Genomic DNA, 20,231 nt, shown 5'->3' on the forward strand with positions numbered 1-20,231 from the left:
TTTCTTATTCTTGACATTTCATAAAAATGGAATCATACAATAGTAGTTCTTTTGTTTCTGGCTGATTTCACACAACAAAATGTTTCAACATACACTGTTTTGGCATCGAAATGCAGTTCTGATATTTTGTACAAGGATAAACCTCAAAATATCCATAAAATTTGAAATAAAATTAATTAATAAATAATAATATGGTGATAAGTCATAGTAATATCAGAAATAGCTACCATAAAAATAATCCAGAATGCATGGTAAGAACAGATTATTTTTATTTTATTAATATCAAAATATCGGCTTGTCTTGCATGTGTGATAAAACATGCTTTGTGTTGACTTGAAACTGTTGTGCACTCAAAATATCGATGTTCTTTTATCCTCATTCAATACTGGTGGGTGGAATCATTTAGTTAGATTGTTTCCATTGAAATGTGACCCATCCAGTAAGGGTGGAACATTTTATTTAGGTGTTTTCCATGGAAATTTGTCTCTACCCCTTCAAGATGTGTTTACATACTGGAGTCTGCTAAGAGGGAAGTATTTTGGAAGAAGCTTCAGAACCCACACAGTCAGAAACCTTTTGAAATGGAGAAAGAAAACAACCTCAAGGAGCAGGTTTTAAATGAGAAGCCACAGACCCCAGCTGATGTTAGCCATGGCCCTTCTAACCTGACAGAGGTGTGGCAGATCCATTGGCCTTTCCTGAATCAAGGTAACATTCTCTGGATGCTTCAGTTTGGATATTTTTAGAGCATTAGAACAGTAAACTTGTTACTAAATTTCCTTTTTAAATTGTTTATACATTCCAATTCTCATACATTGCATTCCAGCAGATTTAACAAACTAAAACAGACTTGGTGCCAGGAAAGTGGGGGCACTACTGCACTTCACGAATAACAAACATTTTTAAATGTTTTTTAATGGATAAGAAAAATATTCCCAGACAATTGTGAACAGTTTGAAAGAGAGGGCCTATAATGCCTGTTTTAGTTTGCTAGCTGCTGGAATTCAACACACCAGAGATCATCTCTTGGAGTCCCTTTAATTATTATTTTGTTATTTTTTTACTTAACAGCACTTCTAAGAATTATATAATTAAATGTGTCAAGTTGTTTCCTTGTGATTTTTTGTTACTTCAAAATAATAGTTGTTAATCCATTGCATGTAATTCACATAATTTAACATCATTTTATATTGCATACACAAAGATGACCATGTGTATACTGAGAACAAAATGCTTTTGAGATTTTTTTGCAATAATCTTAAAGAAAAGCAGGAAACATTTTCATGTATGCTGAAAAGTATTTCTCAATTAAGTCCATTTTTATTTAGTTAATATAAACAACAAATTCCATGTTTTTGAATAAAATATAAAACCATAAGAAGTTTAATTATTACATTTCCATATCATGTAGTGCATATCATAACCCAAGAGAGAAATTTGCCTTAGTTTACACCACTTGCTGCTACTCCATTTCTAATCTTCTCTTGTAAACATTTCTAAAGCATAGAATTTTCACACTCAGTACAATATTCAAATTTGTATGGATACTCCCTTTTTAGTTCAGTCATTAATTTTACTATGATAATTCAAGTGACAATACCTACACTGTGGTAGTCTTTTCACTGATGAATTCACAAGATTGTAAGTTTTCATCATTAACGCATGTTCCTGCAATGGCCAATCAAAAACTGCTGATGATCTTTCATTGATTAATATTCATTGATAATTCATATTACTTTATATTGAACAGACTTATGCAGAATTTTCATAGAAGACTGTGTAATGTTAAATTATGTTTTTCAGATATGATTCTCTGATAACAGACAAAAAGTAAATGACATGGGGGAGATTTTTTTGCATCTGCACATTTTGTTGAGATATATTCACACACCATATATTCCACCCAAAGTATCAAACAGTGTTTTACAGCATCACCACTTAGTTGTGCAATCATCATTAAATTCAATTTTAAACAATTTTCATTGTTTCAAAGAGAAAAATAACAGATACTTGCCAGAGACCTGGGTTGGATTCCCAGTGCCTGCCCATGCAAATATATATATATATATACAGATAGACACACAAAAAAAATAAAAAACACCCAATATCACTTAACACCCCCCATTATTGACTTCTAGTATTGGTATGGTACACCTGTTACTGTTGATAAAAAAAATTTAAGATATTAGTGTTAAATATTGTCTATAGCTCAGATTAGGTAATTCTTCCCATTTACCACTCTGCTAACTCTTTGTACAAATGCTGTACATTTTTAGTAATTCATGGAAGAATTTATTTTTATTTGTAGTGTTCATCAGTGACGTACATGACTTTAAACAACCCCTTTCAATCAAATCACCTACAATATAACAGTGTTACTTATAATCCCAATAACAAGTTACCACCACCTCTATCCAGTCCCAAATATTTATGTTCAACCATCTTAACAATTCTGAGCAGATTATATAATTGCTCTGCCTTCTATAATTTCTGCCTATCTCTTGGCACCCTATATCCTACATTTTTAAAACAGTGAGTTTACATATTCTAGATATTTCTCCTTTTGTGTCTGGCTTATTTCATGCAACATTATGTCTTCAGTTTTCATCTGTTATCACATACTTCAGGAGCCCATTGCTTCCAACTGCTTCAAAATATTCCATTTTATGTATATACCCTATTTTCTTTATCCATTCATCTATTGATGGACATTTGAATTGTTTCCATCTTTTGGCCATTGTAAATACTGCCATTATGATCAATGGTGTGCAAATGTCTTTTCCTATCTCTTCTTTCAGATCTTCTGGGTATATACTGATTATATTTCCATTTCTGGTATATTGCATTCCAGCATCTTTAACAAACAAATACACTAAAGTTCCCTTTTATTCAAATTTTTGGAAGAATTTGAGCAGAATGTTGTTGGTTCTTTTTGGAATGTTTGATAAAATTACCCTGTGAAGTCATCTGGTCCTTGGCTTTTGTTTATAGGGATGCTTTTGATAACTAATTAAGTCTCTTTCCTTATGATTGGTTTGATGAGGTCTTCTATGTATCCTCCAGTCGGTATAGGTTGTTTGTGTGTTTGTAAGAAATTATCCACATCATCTCAGTTTAGGTTGTTGGCTTACAGTGGTTCATAGTAGCCTCTTATGATCTTTTCTATTTCTTTGGGGTCCATGTTAATACACCCCTTTAACTCTGATTTCATTGTTTTGCATCTCCTCTACTTTTTACTTTGTCCATTTAACTACAATTACATTAATTATTTGTTCTCTTAGAACCAATTTTTTGTTTTATTGATTCTCTCTATTGTTTTATGTTTCTCCAATTCATTTATTTCTGCCCTAATTTTTGTTACTTCTTTTCTTCTACTTACTTTAAGGTTAGTTTGTTGCTATTTCTTTAGTTTATTTTTTCAGTTGGGTCTTTCTTCCTTTTAAATAGACATATAGGACAATAAATTGCCCTTTCAGCACAGCCTTTATTGCATCCCAGAACTTTTGCCATTTTGTAGTCTCATTTTCATTTATCTCCAGATGTTTTCTGATTTATCTTCCAATTTCTTCTTTGACCTACTGAATATTAAGAGTGTATTATTTTATCCTCATGTACTTGTGAGAGTTCCAGTTCTTTGATGGCTATTATTTCCAGCTTTATTACATTATGATCAGAGAAAAAACTTTGAATAATTTCAATCTTGTTAAAATTATTAAGACCTGTTTTGTGCTGCAACATATTATGTGTCATAGAGAATGATCCATGAGTGCTTGAGAAAGCACTGGTGTTTTGGAGTGCAACCATCTATATATATCTATAAGTTCAAATTCATTTATCATCTTGTTTAGGTTCTCTACTTCCTTCTTGATTCTCTGTCTGGTTGTTCTATCTAAGGTAGAGAGTGGTATGTTAAAGTCTCCCACCACTAATGTACAAACATCTTTTGCTCCTTTTAGCTTTAATAGTGTTTGCCTTATGCACTTTGTAGCTCCTTGTTTGAATGCATAAATATTTATGATTTTTATTTATTCATGGTGAATTTCTCTTTTTACTAATATATGGTGTCCTTCCTTGACTCTGATGACATTTTTTAATTTAAAGTCTATTTTGTTTGGTATTAGTATAGCTACCCTAGCTTTATTTTGGTTGTCACTTAACTAGAATATCTTTTTGCATGCTTTCATTTTAAACCCACTTGCACCTTTGGGTCTAAAATGAGTCTCTTTTAAACAACATATAGATGGATCAAATTTTTAATCCATCCTGCCTATCTTGTCTTTTAATTAGGGATTTTAATCCATTCACATTCAAAGTTACTCCAAAGGCAGTTCTGAATTCAGTGATCTTATCCTTTGGCTTTTATTTATCAGATACATATTTTTATTTCTCTCTTTTTTGCCTTAAAGAAATGCTTACTAATACTCTTCAATTTGGTGCTCTTCACAGAACCTCTCTGTCCTGTCTTTTTTCGGTCAACTGTACTCTCTTTTTTTTTTATTTCTTCTTGTTAAAAAATTCTCTCACCATTGAATTATTTGTGAATATTTAAACTCTCCCTCATTTTTTGAAGAAGATCTTTGTTGAATAAAGAATTCTTGGGTAGCCATATTTCTCTTCTAAATTCTTAGATACATCATACCACTTTATGGTGTCTGATGAGTAGTCAGCACTTAGTGTTATTTGGTTGCACTTTTATGTAGTGATTCACTTTTCTCTTGCTACTTCTAAGACTTTCTCCTTTTCAGCATTTGAAAGCCTGATTTGTATGTGTTTTACAGTGGGTCTATTTGAATTTATTCAATTTGGAGTTTGTTGGGCTTCTTTGATTTATACATTTATGTCTTTTATAAGGTTGGAAATTTTACCCTATTATTTCCGCAAATAATCTTCCTAGCTCTTTACTCTTCTCTTCTCCTTCTGGGATACCAATCATACTTATACATGGGTACTTCACTTGTCAATCGTTTCCCTGGGATCCAATTTAAAAGTTGTCATCTTTTCCACTATTTGTTCTTTCATGTGTTTGAATTCAATTGCTCTGTCCTCCATTTAATTTATTCTTTCTACTGCCTTTTCAAATACACTCTTGTGCCTCTCAAGTATATATTTAAATTTTATCTACAATATCATTCATTTCCATAAGATCTGCTGTTTATATATTTATTATTTCAAATTTTTCTTTATGCTCTTCTAGTGTCTTCTTGATATGCTTTATTTCCTTAGTAAACTTATTGAACTTCTTTAGGAGTATAACATGAGAACTGCTTCACAGGAAATACCAAAGGAAGTCCTGCCAGCAGAAAAAAGATAGGAAAGAGGGTTTGGAAGAGAATATGGAAATAATGATTATCAGTAAAAGTAACTAAAAAGATAAAAAGAGTGAAAAGTAATAGATCTGACAAATAAAGGGTAAAGGATAAAGTGGTTGAAGTAAGGATGGTTTTGACAGTAACAACATTAATATTAATGAATTAAACTCCCCAATGAAACGTTATAAATTTGTAGACTGTATTAAAAATATGACCCAACTATATTCTGTTTACAAGGGCCTCATTTTGGACCCATAAATACACTTAAGTTGAAAGCAAAAGTGTAAATAAAGATATCTCACACAAATAGCAACCAATGATAAAACTAGGCTAGGTATACTAACATCAGGTAAAGTAGACTTTAAATGAAAAAAATGCTATGAGACAAGGAAGGACATTATATATTAGTAAAATGGGTACTGAACTGAAAAGAAATAATATTTGTAAATATTCCTGCATCTAATAAAGTTGCACAAAAGTATGTGAGGCAAACACTGGTAAAACTGAAGGATGTGATAGATGTCTTTACAATAATAATGAGAGACTTCAACATATCAATCATTCCAATAGATAGAACATATACATGAAAGATCAATAAGCAAACAGGGAACTTAATTATATGACAATTTAACAGGATCTAATAGGCACATATAGAAATTTTCACTTCAAAAGAACAGGTTATACATTCTGCAAAATTGATCAAATTCTGGAACAAAAGACAGGTCTGACTAAATTTTAAAAGATAGAAACTATGCAAAGTACTTTTTCTGATCATAATGGGATGAAGCTAGAAATCAATACAACTGTAGAACTGGAAATTTCCCAAATGTATGAAGGTTACTTAAAATATGCCCTTAAACAGTTAGTGAAAGGATTTGTAAAAGAAATCAGCAAATATCTTGAGATCAATGGAAATGAGAACAAAACATATAAATACTTATGGGGTGCAATGAGGGCAGTACCGAGAGGGAAAATTGTAGCTTTAAATGCTTATATTAGAAAGGAAAGAAGATATAAGGTTCCAAATCCAGGAAATGAATTCAGCTAAGGTTCCCATACCAATAATACCTACCTACATTGCACCTTCTGTGTATTAGTGTATAGATTTTTCTACCTAAAAATTGAAAATAAGACATGTGCTCTCAGCCAAGACTATAGCAATATATCAGACAGCAAAATTCAATGTTTTGGACTATCCAAAACTTTATGTTGTGCCCTTATAAACAATATTGAAACACTGGCTATACTCAGGGAGATGACCTGCAAGGTGTCATTCCTGATCCCTTACCTCTCACCTCCCTTTCTTACCCATTCCCCAGGCCCTGCCTTTTTTTTCAAGTTCCTGTCTGGGCCAAGTAAGAGCCTGCTGGAGAGTCTTGATAAGCATTAAGCATTTGATTGTCCCAAAAGAAATAAAAGCATCTTGAGAGAAGAGGTAGATGACCCACTCTTGGTACTCTCTCTTTTGGTCATAATTTTAGTATGTACAAACAAAACTAATTTGCCTGTACTTGGTTCTGTAATTGAGGTTTGAAACAGGAGTGTTTATTCCCTTTTATAGATACAGTTTCATTTTTCAGGACCTTTGTTTTTTTACCTGTCCTCAAGGCTTAGACTTAGAGCACAACTGGGCATGAAATTCTCAGCCTCTTCTGAGTTTGATTTTGAAAACTGGACTTACTAGCTGACTGACACTGTGCTGGTCTTTCTTGAAATGAAGAGCATCCATTTCAGACCATCTGTCTCTCACCTGTCTCCAAAATAATTTTGTGTCCAGAGAGATCTATTTCCTTTGAGATTTTAGAGAATGTACCTGGGTTAGGAGAAGGCCTTGGAGAGGTCTAAAGGGTGTATTTGTACTTATGTGTGTGTGTGTGTGAGTGTGTGATGAGTGGCAGCCTAGTTTATATTTATATTTAACTAAGGTAGATTTGACCACCCAATGTCCTTTTTAATTAGAGTATTATTTCTTGACTCATCTTAGTAATTTTTATCAGACATTTTTTGCTTCATTGCAATATAATAGGTTTAAAGTGCCTATGCTAAGGACTTCATTATGTAATAGAGAAAAGTGAGAAATTATGAAGGGAACATAGTATTCTTACAGTATTATCTTGGAGTAGGGAAAAACTCTGAAGATCACACAAGAAAGTACCAGAACATTTGAGAAGTGGACAAGCTTTTTATTGCCAGCAGGCTCAGAGGACTTCTGTCCAATGTTTAATTGCCCAATATCCTTTGTCTCCAGATTATATATGCTAGCAAGCCAGGAGTACAGAAGCAGAACTTGCAGGGTGAGTTACCATGGGAATGGATGGGTGGTGCTGTAAGCCCTGGTTCAGGGCTGATTTCTCTTATCTGGAAAGTAGACATTTCATTTTGCTGTGCAGGCAGGCCTGGACATGATGAAGAAGGCATTTTGTTTCACTACATCTTTCAGAAAGCATGCTTTTATACATTCTTGAGAGTACACAAATTCAAAAAGTTATTTTAGTAAGGAAATACAGCAATAATACTGAGGTCACTTTTATGAACTACCTAATTCCCCCACTTTAGATGATATTATTCATCTAAAAAATAATTTAAAGTAAAATAAAATAAAGAATTTTATTCTATAGATGTAGCACCGGTTTCACTTGTGGGACTAATTTATATTGATGATAGTTTGAGGGGTGCAGGCTATGAAGATGAAGTGGGAGGCAATTTTTCTTTCTACTAAGGCTTCTATAGTTTGACTTATACTTTTTAGTAAACAAGAGAAGGGCAGGGGAGGATAAGACATATACTAAGCAGCACTAAAACACCTCCAATCAAAGTTTTGAACCTCCAAAACGTTGAGAACCAACACCCAAACAGGTTTTTGGGTTCCCAGCCATTTCAGGTCTGAACTGGGACACGGGCTAGGGTTCTCATGTGATTGGTGATTTCCTCTCTTACCTTTCCTTGGTCATCTAACTGCAGGCAATAGTTGCAAAAGTTGAATTTTCCACATACTCCACCTTCCTTTGTTAACAGGTAGTTAAGAGCTAGTCAGTCTGATAAATGACCTTTATAAATTTGGTTTGTTTCTGTGCTAACAGATTTAAAGCCCAGGCAGTTTCAATTGTGATCAGTTCAACTACTGCCTGGGGCTGAATGATGTGATTTGACATGCAAATTGGGGACAAAAACAGCATCCGGCAACTTATATAGAAAAGGAGTAGTTACCTGGATATGGATAATGCCACCAAATTAAAGTAAAATTAGTTTCTGAAAAGAATTGTAGGCAGACTACTTCTAGGAGAGCTAGCAAATGAAAAACAAACACAGAGATGAGGATAAGGGAAGTCAGGCCACAAACACAGCAAACCAGGGTGCCCATGTCGTGAATCCTCAATCTTTGTCCTTGTGTGGTTCAGCCAACCCTGGAGTGACTGAAGCAAGGCTCAGAGTCTGACGATTTCCTCCAGCTTAAGCCATACATGGACCAACCAGCAGAGTGGCTGGGGCATGGAAGGTGGTTTTTTTATGCAGAGTCAGATACAGTGGGTTTTCAGGGTTAGTCTGGCACTTCTTAGATGGGATTGAGCTATTTCCAGGTTTCAACCAGGAATGGTGGATCCAGGGGATGATCTCGGCAACTTTAACAGCTGTAGGGGTAGAAAGGAGGACCGTATAGGGCCCTAACCAGTGGGGTTAATGGCTGATTTTCCAATTTTTACACAGACTATGATCTGGGGTAAAGGAGAGCATAAGGTTGTTAATAGTAGTGGGAATCTTCATTTACCAGCTGTGCAGTAGAGACATAATAAGCTTAGGCCCTGGAGTTGCTTTTTTTAAAGATGGTTCTCTGAATTGTGTAATATTTCCTTGAAGTTCTTTAATCAGTGTTGGAGGGCTTCTGAGCAAAAATTTAAAAGGGGAAAACGTGTCTGTTTTATGGGACTGCATCTTACTCTCAACAAGGCTACGGGGAGAACATCAATCCATTTTAGATTGGTTTCCTGACAGAGTTTCTTCAGATATGATTTCAGGGTGCAGTTAATTCAGTCCAATTTTCCTGAACTCTGCAGCCTATATGCGTGTGGAGATTCACTTTATGTGGAGGGTTTTGCTGAGATTTTGCATAATTTGGGCCACAAATACCTGTCTGTTGTCAGAGCTGAGGAGGCTTGGCAGACCATACTGTGGTTTGATTTCTTTGTGCAAGAACCAAACTACTTCCTGGGGTTTTCTGAGAATGTTGAAATGATTTCCACACATCCTGAGAAGGTACAGACTCCTACTAGTAAATAGTCATATCTCCTTGCCTGGGGAAGCTCTGTGTCATGTACCTGGATGTTGTCAAATGGCATTTGCCCTATGACTTGAATTCCCTAGGTGGGTTTTGTCAGTGGTTGTTTTGAGCACAAGTTACACATTTAGCACAAACTATTCAGGCAATTTGATGCAGCCAGTGAATGCAAAAGTACTGTTGAAGAAACTGCTCCAGAGATGTTTTAACACTGTGAGGATTTTCATGAATTTGCAAAACCACTCCTGGGCTGAGTGCTTCTGTGATTACTAATTGACTATCCTTGAATTTCCACCATCCATTCAGTTAAGAAGGTGCTGTTTTCTTGGCTTAGACAGGTACATTTTACCTTTGAATATTTTGGCCTCAAGCCACTTATAGATTCTAGTAGAATTGCTGTTATTAAGGTGAAATGGGTTCCCCTTTAGTCTGCTGCCTAGGCTTCTTTATTGGCCAGATGGTTCCCTGGGGCTACTGTTGTGTTTCCTGACTGATGCCCAGGGCAGCAGATGATGGTGACCTTTACAGGGGCTCATACTGCTTCCAAGAGTGACAGGATTTCTGAGTCATGTTTTATTTCCTTTCCCCCAGCATTGATCAATCCTTTATTTTTGTATAGGTCCTCGTGCACCTGAGCAGTGTTGAAGACATGATCAGTTTTAGTCTGAGTTGTCTTCAAGGCCTGCTAGACCTACAAAATCAGTAGCTCTGGGTTCTCCATTGCTAGTGGGGTGTTTGCACACCTTTCTCATCGTTTCTTAGGGTAATATGCTTTACAGTGTCCTTCTTCCTTACAGTAAGCACACTGGTTACTTTCCAGTGGAGATGTTTTCCTACCTTCTCTGGGAAGCTCCTAATAAGTGGGTGCTTTATTTCCTGGCCCTGGCCACTTGAATGTTCTGGATATTGAGAATGAGGGCTTTTTAGTGCCCTGAGTGATCACCACAGCAATCAAGTCTGCCTTTTTTTTACTTGGCAGTCTGCTTTTCTCTGTGCCTCCTGGTCTTGGTTCATGTAAACTTTGGTAGCCACCTCCAGGAGCTGGAATATATTCATTCCAGAAAGCGCTTCTAATTTCTGCAGCTATTTCTGGATGTCAGGTTGGGTTTGCCCAACAAATACATAGCTAACAAGTTTTTCATTTTTTGTACCTCTGTATTAAAAGGAGTATATAGTCTAAAGGCTTCAAAAGGGCACTTGTGGAACTGGCTAGGGGTTTCATTTGCCTTTTGCAGGACTTTAGTGGGTTTTGACATATTGATTGTCTTTCTAGCTTCCTTTTTCATGCCTTGAATGAGTGCAGTTTGGTAGAGATCCAAATTATTTTTGTTAGCTTCAGTGTTCAGGTTCCACCCTGGATCGACATCTGGGAAGGAATCTGGAGCATATTGGAATGTATTCACCATCCCTACAGGTGCATTTTTTTCCAACCACTTCAGGGCAACATGTCAAATCTGTTTCCACTTTTCTGTGTTGAAGAGGGTGATGCAGAGCTGATGACAATATTGCAACATTGACCCAAGGGTCTGTATAATTGGCTAGATTAAGTTGATTATTGCCTGAGGCTTCTCAGTGTAGGAGGGAGTGTGGTTTTTCTAGTTTATGAAGTCAGTGGTTGAAGAAGTTTGTAGAGGAATATTGGCTGAAATCCCTGCAACTGGCCATATGGATCATAATAAATTAGCCCTAGGGTTTCTTGAAGGGGCAGTTGCAGAACTTCTGAGGTGTCATAGGGTTTTCCAACTCGGGATTAGAGGTTCCAGGTTTGCAAGATTCCTGGAGGTGGTTCAGGCACACTGTGACTAGGAGAGATAGGAATCAATAGCAGTGAGCTAGTTGGAGTCGTTTATGAGGTTCAGTTTCCAGTACAGGGCATCAGGGGAGTTGATAGGGCTAATGGAACCACAGCTGGTGCTTGAGGTGGGGGTCAGGAAGCCAGAGCTGAGTAAGGCAGGGGTCATAGGTCTTTATGGGCAGTGGGGGGTACCAGAGGTTTTTCTGGGGTCAAGAATTTAGGAAGGTGGAGGTAAAGAATCTATGTCTTCTGCGGGGAGAGCAGCCCCTCTGCCCCTTTATCTTGGCAGCCCATGGGTGGGAAGAGGTTTCCTTCTATCAGTAATCTGGAGTTCTCCAGCGTTGAAAGTTTAGTGGCAGCTTGGGCTAATTGCTTTGTGACAACTGCTACAGGGAGTGTAATTCTCAGGTTGGCACAGGCTACCAGGACTTTTGCATGGCTGTCAATGCAAGCTTTTAATGATGGTGGTGAATTTTGAACAAGTTGGGACCAGGAGTCAATGTACAGGAACTGGTCAGTGTGGCCAGGCTGTCTTGTCACAACTTGTCAGATGTCTTGGATCAGTTGGGTGTTGAATGACCCCTCAGACAGCCATCCAATTCCAAAATGAACCAGTCCAATTGGCAAAATTTGTGCAAATCTTGTGGCTTAAGCTTGACTCCATAGTTTCCAGTAAATTCTTTTATTAAAATTCTTAAGAAGGTAGGATAAGGGGGTTTTGCTTTCAGTATCACCCATAGCAATATTCTTGGGGCACCAGACAAAAAAAGCATAGAATAAACAAAAGACAATTGTTTCATCCATTTCTGACCACTTCCCTCCTAGGAGTTTAGGGTTCTTTTGGCAAGAAGTGGGATGGTATAAACCCTCAACCAAGACTCTCTTGTTGAGATGGCTGTTTTACAAGTCCTATGAGACCCATGGAACTGCAGATTTGGACAATTCACTTTATGAGTGACACAGCACCAAAGCTGCAGCACAAAGCCATGTCTCATTCACACTCTTTCACACACCAGGCACTGAACGGCATGACAAGTTATGTTGCCTCCCAAAACCAGAGTGTATCTAACTACAAAGAGTTTCTCCTTCAGCTTCTCCTCTGTCCACAGGTTATTTGGCCTGGTTTAAGAGGTGATCAGTCTCCTCTTCTACCTGAGAGGCAGGATCTGTCAGTCCCTATAAATGATTGAATGGCCATTCTTACCAGTCCAATGGGTGGGGCTCCAGCTCAGGTCTCAGGGCTGCTGATCTCCCTACTGAATTCGAGGCAGCTGGTGTCCCATTCCAATCAGATGAGCCTGAGCCAGAAGAAAAGTTTCCAATCGTGTCCAGGGATGGTCAGGATTGGCCCACAGCTCAGGCCTCCCCAGAGAAAGGGAGGGTTCACAAGGGTCTCTTTTCCTTGGGATGTAGAACTTTCCAGCCAATGCACCACAAATGAAGTAGGGAAAAACTGAACACCACACAAGAAAGCACCAGAGCCTCTGAGGAATTGACAAGCTTTTTATTGCTGGCAGGCTCAAAGAACTTCTGTCCAAAGTCTGAGGACCCAATATCCTTCATCTCCAGAATATATAAGCTGGAAGGCATGGACTACAGTACAAAGAAGCAGAAATTTCAGGGCAGGAGTTACCTGGAAATGAACAGGGGTGGTGTAATAAACTCTAGCTCAGGGCTGATTTCTCTTAGCTGGAAAATAGACATTTCATCTTGCTATGCAGGTGGGCCTGGACATGATGCATCAGGCATTTTGCTTCACTACCTCTTTCAGAAAGCATGTTTTCATACATTCTTCAGAGTACACAAATTCATAAAGTCACTGTAGTAAGGAAATACAGCAATAATACTGAAGTCACTTTTATGAGCTACCTCAATCCCAGTTACTGCCTGTATTCAAGATCATAGACTTGGTATGGTGAGAACAAAAGGTTCCTATACCATATATTGATCAGTATGTCATAGATTATTGGCCAAACATGAGAGTAACTGTCAGATTTTGCTGCTGATGAGTTACCATGATGATAACAGAACTGATGAAGTGCAGAGTAATATTTATTTTATCTATGTTTTGGCTGTAGTTCACCCTCCCTTGGATCACATAAGCTGGCCTAGTGCCATCCTATCCCTTTGTAAGGTGGCTGTGGTGGAAGAAGCCATTGTGTGTATAAAGCAGACTAATAATTTCTGTGTCTTCTTACCAACTAGAGGAATGTTGATGTCAGTTCAGTGAGGCACTTAAATATGTCACTCAGCTATCTGCTAACAGATATTCTGTAGCTTATCAGAACTCATAGACTCAAGCAAATGTATTCCCTTGCATAAAAGAAAGCAAAATAATCTCATCCTGATCAATTATCAGGGTCAGAGTGATCATATGGTCCTGGGGGCTTGAAAACAGTGACTCAGGGAGGGAAATGCTTAAAGAAGAAAAGGAACAGTTCAAAGCTAGATGTTGAGAAAGGAAAATCCTAAGGATAAAATTAGGAGACATCAAGTTCATTTTCTGGAATTTGTCCTCAGAAGGATTGGCTCCCATGGGATGAAAGAAGAGGCTTTGGAGTCAGGTGCTGGGTCCCAGAGAGAGCTTGATGCCATGGGTCTTGTGTCTGCACCTACTCAGGGAAATGACTTAGGGACTCCCATGTGCTGCATTTGGGAGGATAGATGCAAACTACTTTGGGACATAAGCAACAATTGGGAGAGTGTTTAGATGTGCATTGAATTACATCTGAAGGAGCCCAGCTGATGGTTTCATTATATGTCAGTTTAGCTTAAATGAAAAATTTGGAAATCTGCTTTGCTGCAAGAGCACACAAAGGAGCAAGATATCTCTCCTACAAATAACTAGGACTATAAGGAGAATAACTTATCACAGTCAAGGTTATTTAGATATAAACCCTCAGAAAACAAAAGCAGGGTCCACATGAGAATACAAAGGGCCAAAGTTTATCAGCCTAATAAATTAAGACTGAAGAATGCCCTGTCTTTAAAAATTAAAGGTAAGTAAAAGAGAGGACAGGAGGTGGTGGATAAATCACCGGCCAAGGAAAGCAGTAATAACCACCTTTAAGCTACATGGATATGTTAAATAAAAAGGCTCTGCACCAGTATGAAACTGTTATGTAATGCAGAAAAGTCAAGTCCTTTCATCCTGTTGCAATAATTTTGCGTGGGATTTGTAAAGTTGTTTCCATGGAGATGTGACCAACCCAATTGTGGGTGGGACCTTTTAATTAGGTGGTTTCCATGGAGCTATGTCTCCACCATTTAAGTTGGGTCACCTTAGAACCAACACAGATAAATTTATTAAGGTAAAATTTCTATGAGGAATTTATTACTACTGTTTCTCTTTAAACATATATATGTATAATTCTTGCTTTAACTATTTTCAAATCTATCTCTACCAAAACTGTCAGTCTCATTATCTTACCAATGTCACTGCAGGGTAAGTAAAAAAAGCTAAAGTGAACCTTACCAAGGCACTATATATGCTCAGTATTTTAAGGAAATACATTTTAAATCAGTGAAATTTTGATAATTTTAAGAAGTAATATTTGATTAAAAATATTAAATTCATGCATCTCTTTGTGATCTCCCTTCCACTATCTCTCTCTCTATTTCTCAATCCGTGTATTTCAATATCTAATTCTCTATATCTATTAATAAACTGCTGCCAAAAAGGGTCACAAGAAACAAGAAAATGAGAAAAAAGGGGAGATTGGGACATAAATGAAAATCTATTAATTTCCATATCTATATCTCTATATATGCATATATCCAACTCTGACACTTGGGGACATTCTCTAGTTTTACTTAGTCTTGATTTGCAAGAAATAGAACCTGTGTAAATGTGATAGCACTCATACATAATCTTCGGTAACCTATGTTGAATATGCTAATTGTTTTACACATGACATTTTACCTCCTTAATAAGTCTGTAAGAAATTACATTCCTTCTTTTCTAATGGCAAGTTTGATTTTAGAGAGACATAATTTGGCCTACTTGACATCAGTTATGGACCAGGACTATATATAATGACTCCTGCTTCTTTGCCTAAGCATATTACCTAATGTGATCTTTAAAAGAGAAGTCTAATTTAAGTGTTCTTTATTTTGAAATCATGTCTTTAATTTTTGTAATTGATAGCAAAAATATAAGAGCATTTGAAAGGACAGGAAGAAGCCCAGTATCTAATGCCTACAGGGTGACATTCAGCATCTTTTCTCCATGTACTTGAAGGAATGTTGATGATAAGAACAACAATTAAAATTTAAAAAGTAGACAAGGTGAAACTGTGATTAGTGGTGTAATTTGGTGATGAAGTTCATCTGTGCATAGTACAGTAGAGCTCTGTATGAAGGGAAACTAACAGTAACTAGACAAATGAGACAGTAACCTAGTCTGAAGTGGGAATTAATGTAGAGAACCTTGACTGAACCATATGCCAATTTTTTAAAATAAGAGTGAAATGAGTACATTGGTTTAATCTGTAAATGCACAAGCATTATTTTTGAAGATGTTCCTCATATTTTTTATCATATAAAGCACAACATCAGTGAAAGCTTAAAAATAAATTTTACAAAATATGAAATACTAGCTCATTTCCTGGAAAAGTGTAGTTGGAGACAGTTTTCCACAGTCTATAGTGACTTGTTTTTATGGTTGCAAGCATGCCCATCTATTATTTTACTCAACCTAGGAAATGCCACATAATTCTATATAATTTACATTATATAGACCCCTGGGAAGTTAGATTCTGGTGTCAACTTGGCCAAGTGATTATACTCAGTTGTCTTGTCAGGCAATCACTGCCCTAGCCATTGCTATAAGGATATTACATGGCTGGCTGATAAACCAGTAGGGTGTATTAAATCATCAGTCAATTGATTGCATCTGTGACTGTTTGCATCTGTGATAAAATAGGCATATATCCAACAATGAGATTATCCAATTAGTTGAAAGCTGTTATGGAAGAAGAGGGATTCTTATGCTGCTTCTTCAGCCAATGAGCTTCTCCTGTGGTGTACATCTAGATCCTTCATTGCAGCCACTAGCCTCACAGCCTGCCCTATGGACTTTTGACACTTCCATACACATTCACCTTTATAGATCTCATATTTACAGATTTCTACTATTGGTCCTGTTTCTCTAGGGAAAGATGACCATCATAGCTTTGTGCCAGAAGTGGATCTTGAGAAACAGAATCTTAAAAATGGGGTTTTACCATTGGTTTCCTACTTTGATTAGATTCAGAAACACTAATGACTGTGTTTCCAATAATCAAGATAACACTATATAAGTCTATATATAGAGATTAGTTGGCAAAGGAGATACTCAAAATACCACTATTAGATTCACACTTATATGAGGCAAGACTCTGGGTAAAAATGTTTTTGACATCTTTCCAGAGCCTTGTGGAATAGAGAGGTATAGTTATGTTGGCTAGTTCTTGTTATATATGCTGTATACAGTGATGAGGAACGGGATGAGCTTAGGGCTTCAAATTTGCACCATAAGTGCTGTACGAATTATATAAAAGTTTTCATGTGTTCTCTGAATGAAAATCATATTTCCTGTGGTTGCAGACATGAGATGTCTGAAAATCAGACACAAAGTCTCACTCTGTTAGTAGCACATTTACAATGTAAACTAAAATCTTAACCTTACAAGGGTCTGCTGTTCAAGTAAGGGCCTTGACTGGAAAAAAATGGGAACTTGATAACAGTGGCAAATGGAGTTGGTATCCATGGAATCTGCTGAGTCTTTGACAGATAGACATGTAAAAGACTACCCTGAGTAAAGAGCTTCCCAACCTCCAGGCTGCCTGTGTAGGAAACCAGCTTCCAAGCCTCCAGTCTCCCCAGAGGAGTATGCCATCCAACGTCCACCTAAGAGATTAATCCTTCAGTGTCTGCTAACCCTATAACAACCTCCACTGTGTAAACAGCCTTATTCCTCTGTCTGGAACAACTAATCTTCATTCACCAGATTAAACTCAATGGAATGTCCTTAGGAAATTGACTTAAAAGGCACGTGGGTTTCTTGTCATGACCCTCTCTCTCCAACCCTCTTTTCTTCAAGACCTATAAGTATTCTAAAGTGCAAAGAGAACCCAAAGGTTGAGGTACAAAATATGACCCATAAGGAGGTATACTATACTCCAAAAGAACTGCAGGAGTTTTCCAATCCTCATAGACAGAAATCATGGAAGTAAGTGTAGGAATGGATATTAAGTGTGTGAGATAATTTTGGAAGTAATATAAAGTTGAATCAAACTGAATTTATTATAGGCCAACTAAGAAGAAATTCTCATTAAATGCTGTAGCTCAATGTGTTAGAAGGGGCATTATCAGTTTATTTGGAGGCATGGCTAAAGTATGAATCAAAAGGTGGCCAACATTACCTGAGTTCAAAATGCCATGTATTCTGATATAATGTAGATGCAGATATCCAGAGGCTTAGATAGATTGGCATGGTAGACTGGATGTATCATGGAAGACCTGATCAACACTTCCCAACAATGTCCAGAGGGCACATTTTTCACCAGAACCTTGAGAAATAAATTTTTGTGACTAGCTCCATCATCCCTAAAAAGTTCTTTAGTTGCTCTTCTTTGTAGGTCACATAATACTGTGGGAACTGCTGTCACTGAGCTGGAATCCTTAAATAGAATGGGGATGATCAAATGCTGAGTTGGTAGGAGCCAGGTGTTGACATTTAGGCAAGGTGAGCATGGCCACCATAATGGAGAGTGGTCCCAAAGCAGCAGTAAAAAGAATTTCACTTGCAGAGAAATGTGGCATTAGCTAGTAGACCATGGGTAACCTAATAGTAAAATATATGGGCAGTCTACTAAATTCCTGTTTGAGCTGCATAAGCAGAAGTATTACAGGGCAAGTGAAGAGAAGTCTAACTTGAATTACAAAACCAGAAAGTCTTGGCCCCTGTGCATGTTTGAAAGTATTATGTACCCTATATAAGGCATGGTTTAAGCCTAGTTCAATCTTGTGAAGGCAGCAGTTTCTTTTAATCCTAATTCAACACTTATGTTGGAATCTTTTGATTAGATTATCTCCAGGGAGATGTGACACACCAAACTTGGGCATGAAATTTGATTTGGTGAAGATATAATTGCACCCATTGCAGGTGGGTCTTGATTTGTTTACTGAAATCCTTGAAAAGAGGAAACCTTTTGGGAAGAGTCAGAAAAGACAGAACTGACAAAAGTTCAGAACAGAGCAAACAATTAGAAAACAGAGATATGGATATTTGAGATACCTGGAACCCAGCAGATGTTACCATGAGATGTTCAGGAAACCAGAAACTGGAGTGAGTCAAGGGAAGCCAAGAGATGAAAGCCAGACCTGGAAAAGCAAATTGAGGAAACTCACAGGAACAAATGCCATAAGGAATGGATCCAGGAAACAAGGGACCAACATATGCCAGCCACATGACCTCCAAGCTGAGGGAGTTCTCTGAACAGATTAGTCTTTCTTTAATTAAAGTATCTTTCCCTAGATGGCTTAGTTTGGATGTTTTCATGGGCTTAGAACTGTAAGCTTGAAATTTATTAAATTCAATTTTTAAAAGTCATTCCAATTCTGTTACATTGCAATCCATCACTTTAACAAAACAGAAGAGCTCCTTAGTTCATTCCCAGATTTGAGATAGTTTAAAGGTCAATAGTCTATCGAATGAAGGGAGGGCCAGGTACATTTGGTAAAGGAGCATTTTACACTACCTCAAATTTACATGGTTAACTTTCCTCCCAGCCTTCCCCAAGGAGATCTACAGATTTTGACCAGGGTGGCTGTGCACTGGGATAAAGGAAGTGTTCAGATAGTTCATGGATTATTGGTTACTAGCTCAGAACTGACATTAATTCCATGATTCCCAAAAAGTCATTCTCACCCACCAGTCATAGTAGGGGCTTAAGACTGATGGAATTTTGTCTCAGGTCCATTTCACAGTGTGTCCAGTAGGTCTTTAGTCCCATTATGTGGTCATTTCCCCAGTTCTGGAATGCATAATTAGAATGGACATACTCAGTAACTGACAGAATCCCCACATCGGTTCTATACCTCATGGACTGTGGGCTATTATTGGAGAAAAGGTCAGATAAAAGTCACTAGAACTTCCCATGCATAGAAAAATAGTGAATAAGAAGCAATACTGTATTCCTGGGGGGACTGCAGTGAATACAGCCACTCTTAAGGAATGAAAGGAAGTAGGGATGTTGATTTTCACATCTCCATGCAACTCTCCTATTTGGGTTTTGCAGAAAACAGATGAGACTTGGATGATGACAGTGGATTGTTGTAAACTTAACCAGGTGGTGACTCCAATTGCAGCTGCTGCTCCAGGTGTGGTTTCAGTTTTTGAACAAATCAACACATCATCTGGTGTCTGGTATGCAGCTATTGGCTGGCAAATTCTTTTCTCCCTAGAGCTGTCAATAAGGACTATCAGAAATAGTTTGCATTCATCTGGCAAGTCCAGTAGTATGCCTTCACTGTCCTGCCTCATGAGTGTATTATCTCTCCAGCTCTGCATCACAATCTTGTCTGCAAGGAACTTGACCATCTCTCCCTCTGACAAGACCTAACACTGGTCCATTATATTGATGATATCATGATAATTGGATATAGGGAACAAGAAGTAGTTACTACTCTAGACTTATTAGTGATGCATTAGCATGTCAGTGGATGGGAGATAAATGAAACAAAAATATGGGGGACTTCCACCTCAGTGAAATGTCTAGGTATCCAATGGTGTGGGACATGTTCTGATATCCCTTCTAAGATGAAGGATAAGCTATTGCATCTGGCCCTCCCTCCTATAACCCAAAAGGAG

At 37.4% G+C, this 20,231-nt stretch overlaps 1 long non-coding RNA gene across 1 annotated transcript in view; it reads left to right on the plus strand.

The window, feature by feature from the left end:
• The first annotated feature begins 287 nt into the window (after positions 1–287).
• The window catches only part of LOC143669948 (uncharacterized), a 32,040-nt gene continuing 12,096 nt past the window's right edge, over positions 288–20,231 (plus strand). The window contains exon 1 of the long non-coding RNA XR_013169138.1: positions 288–708. This is a non-coding gene — a long non-coding RNA (uncharacterized LOC143669948). The remainder of the gene's footprint in view (positions 709–20,231) is intronic.

The sequence above is a fragment of the Tamandua tetradactyla genome, chromosome 26, assembly GCF_023851605.1.
Source record: "Tamandua tetradactyla isolate mTamTet1 chromosome 26, mTamTet1.pri, whole genome shotgun sequence".
Lineage (NCBI taxonomy): Eukaryota > Metazoa > Chordata > Mammalia > Pilosa > Myrmecophagidae > Tamandua > Tamandua tetradactyla.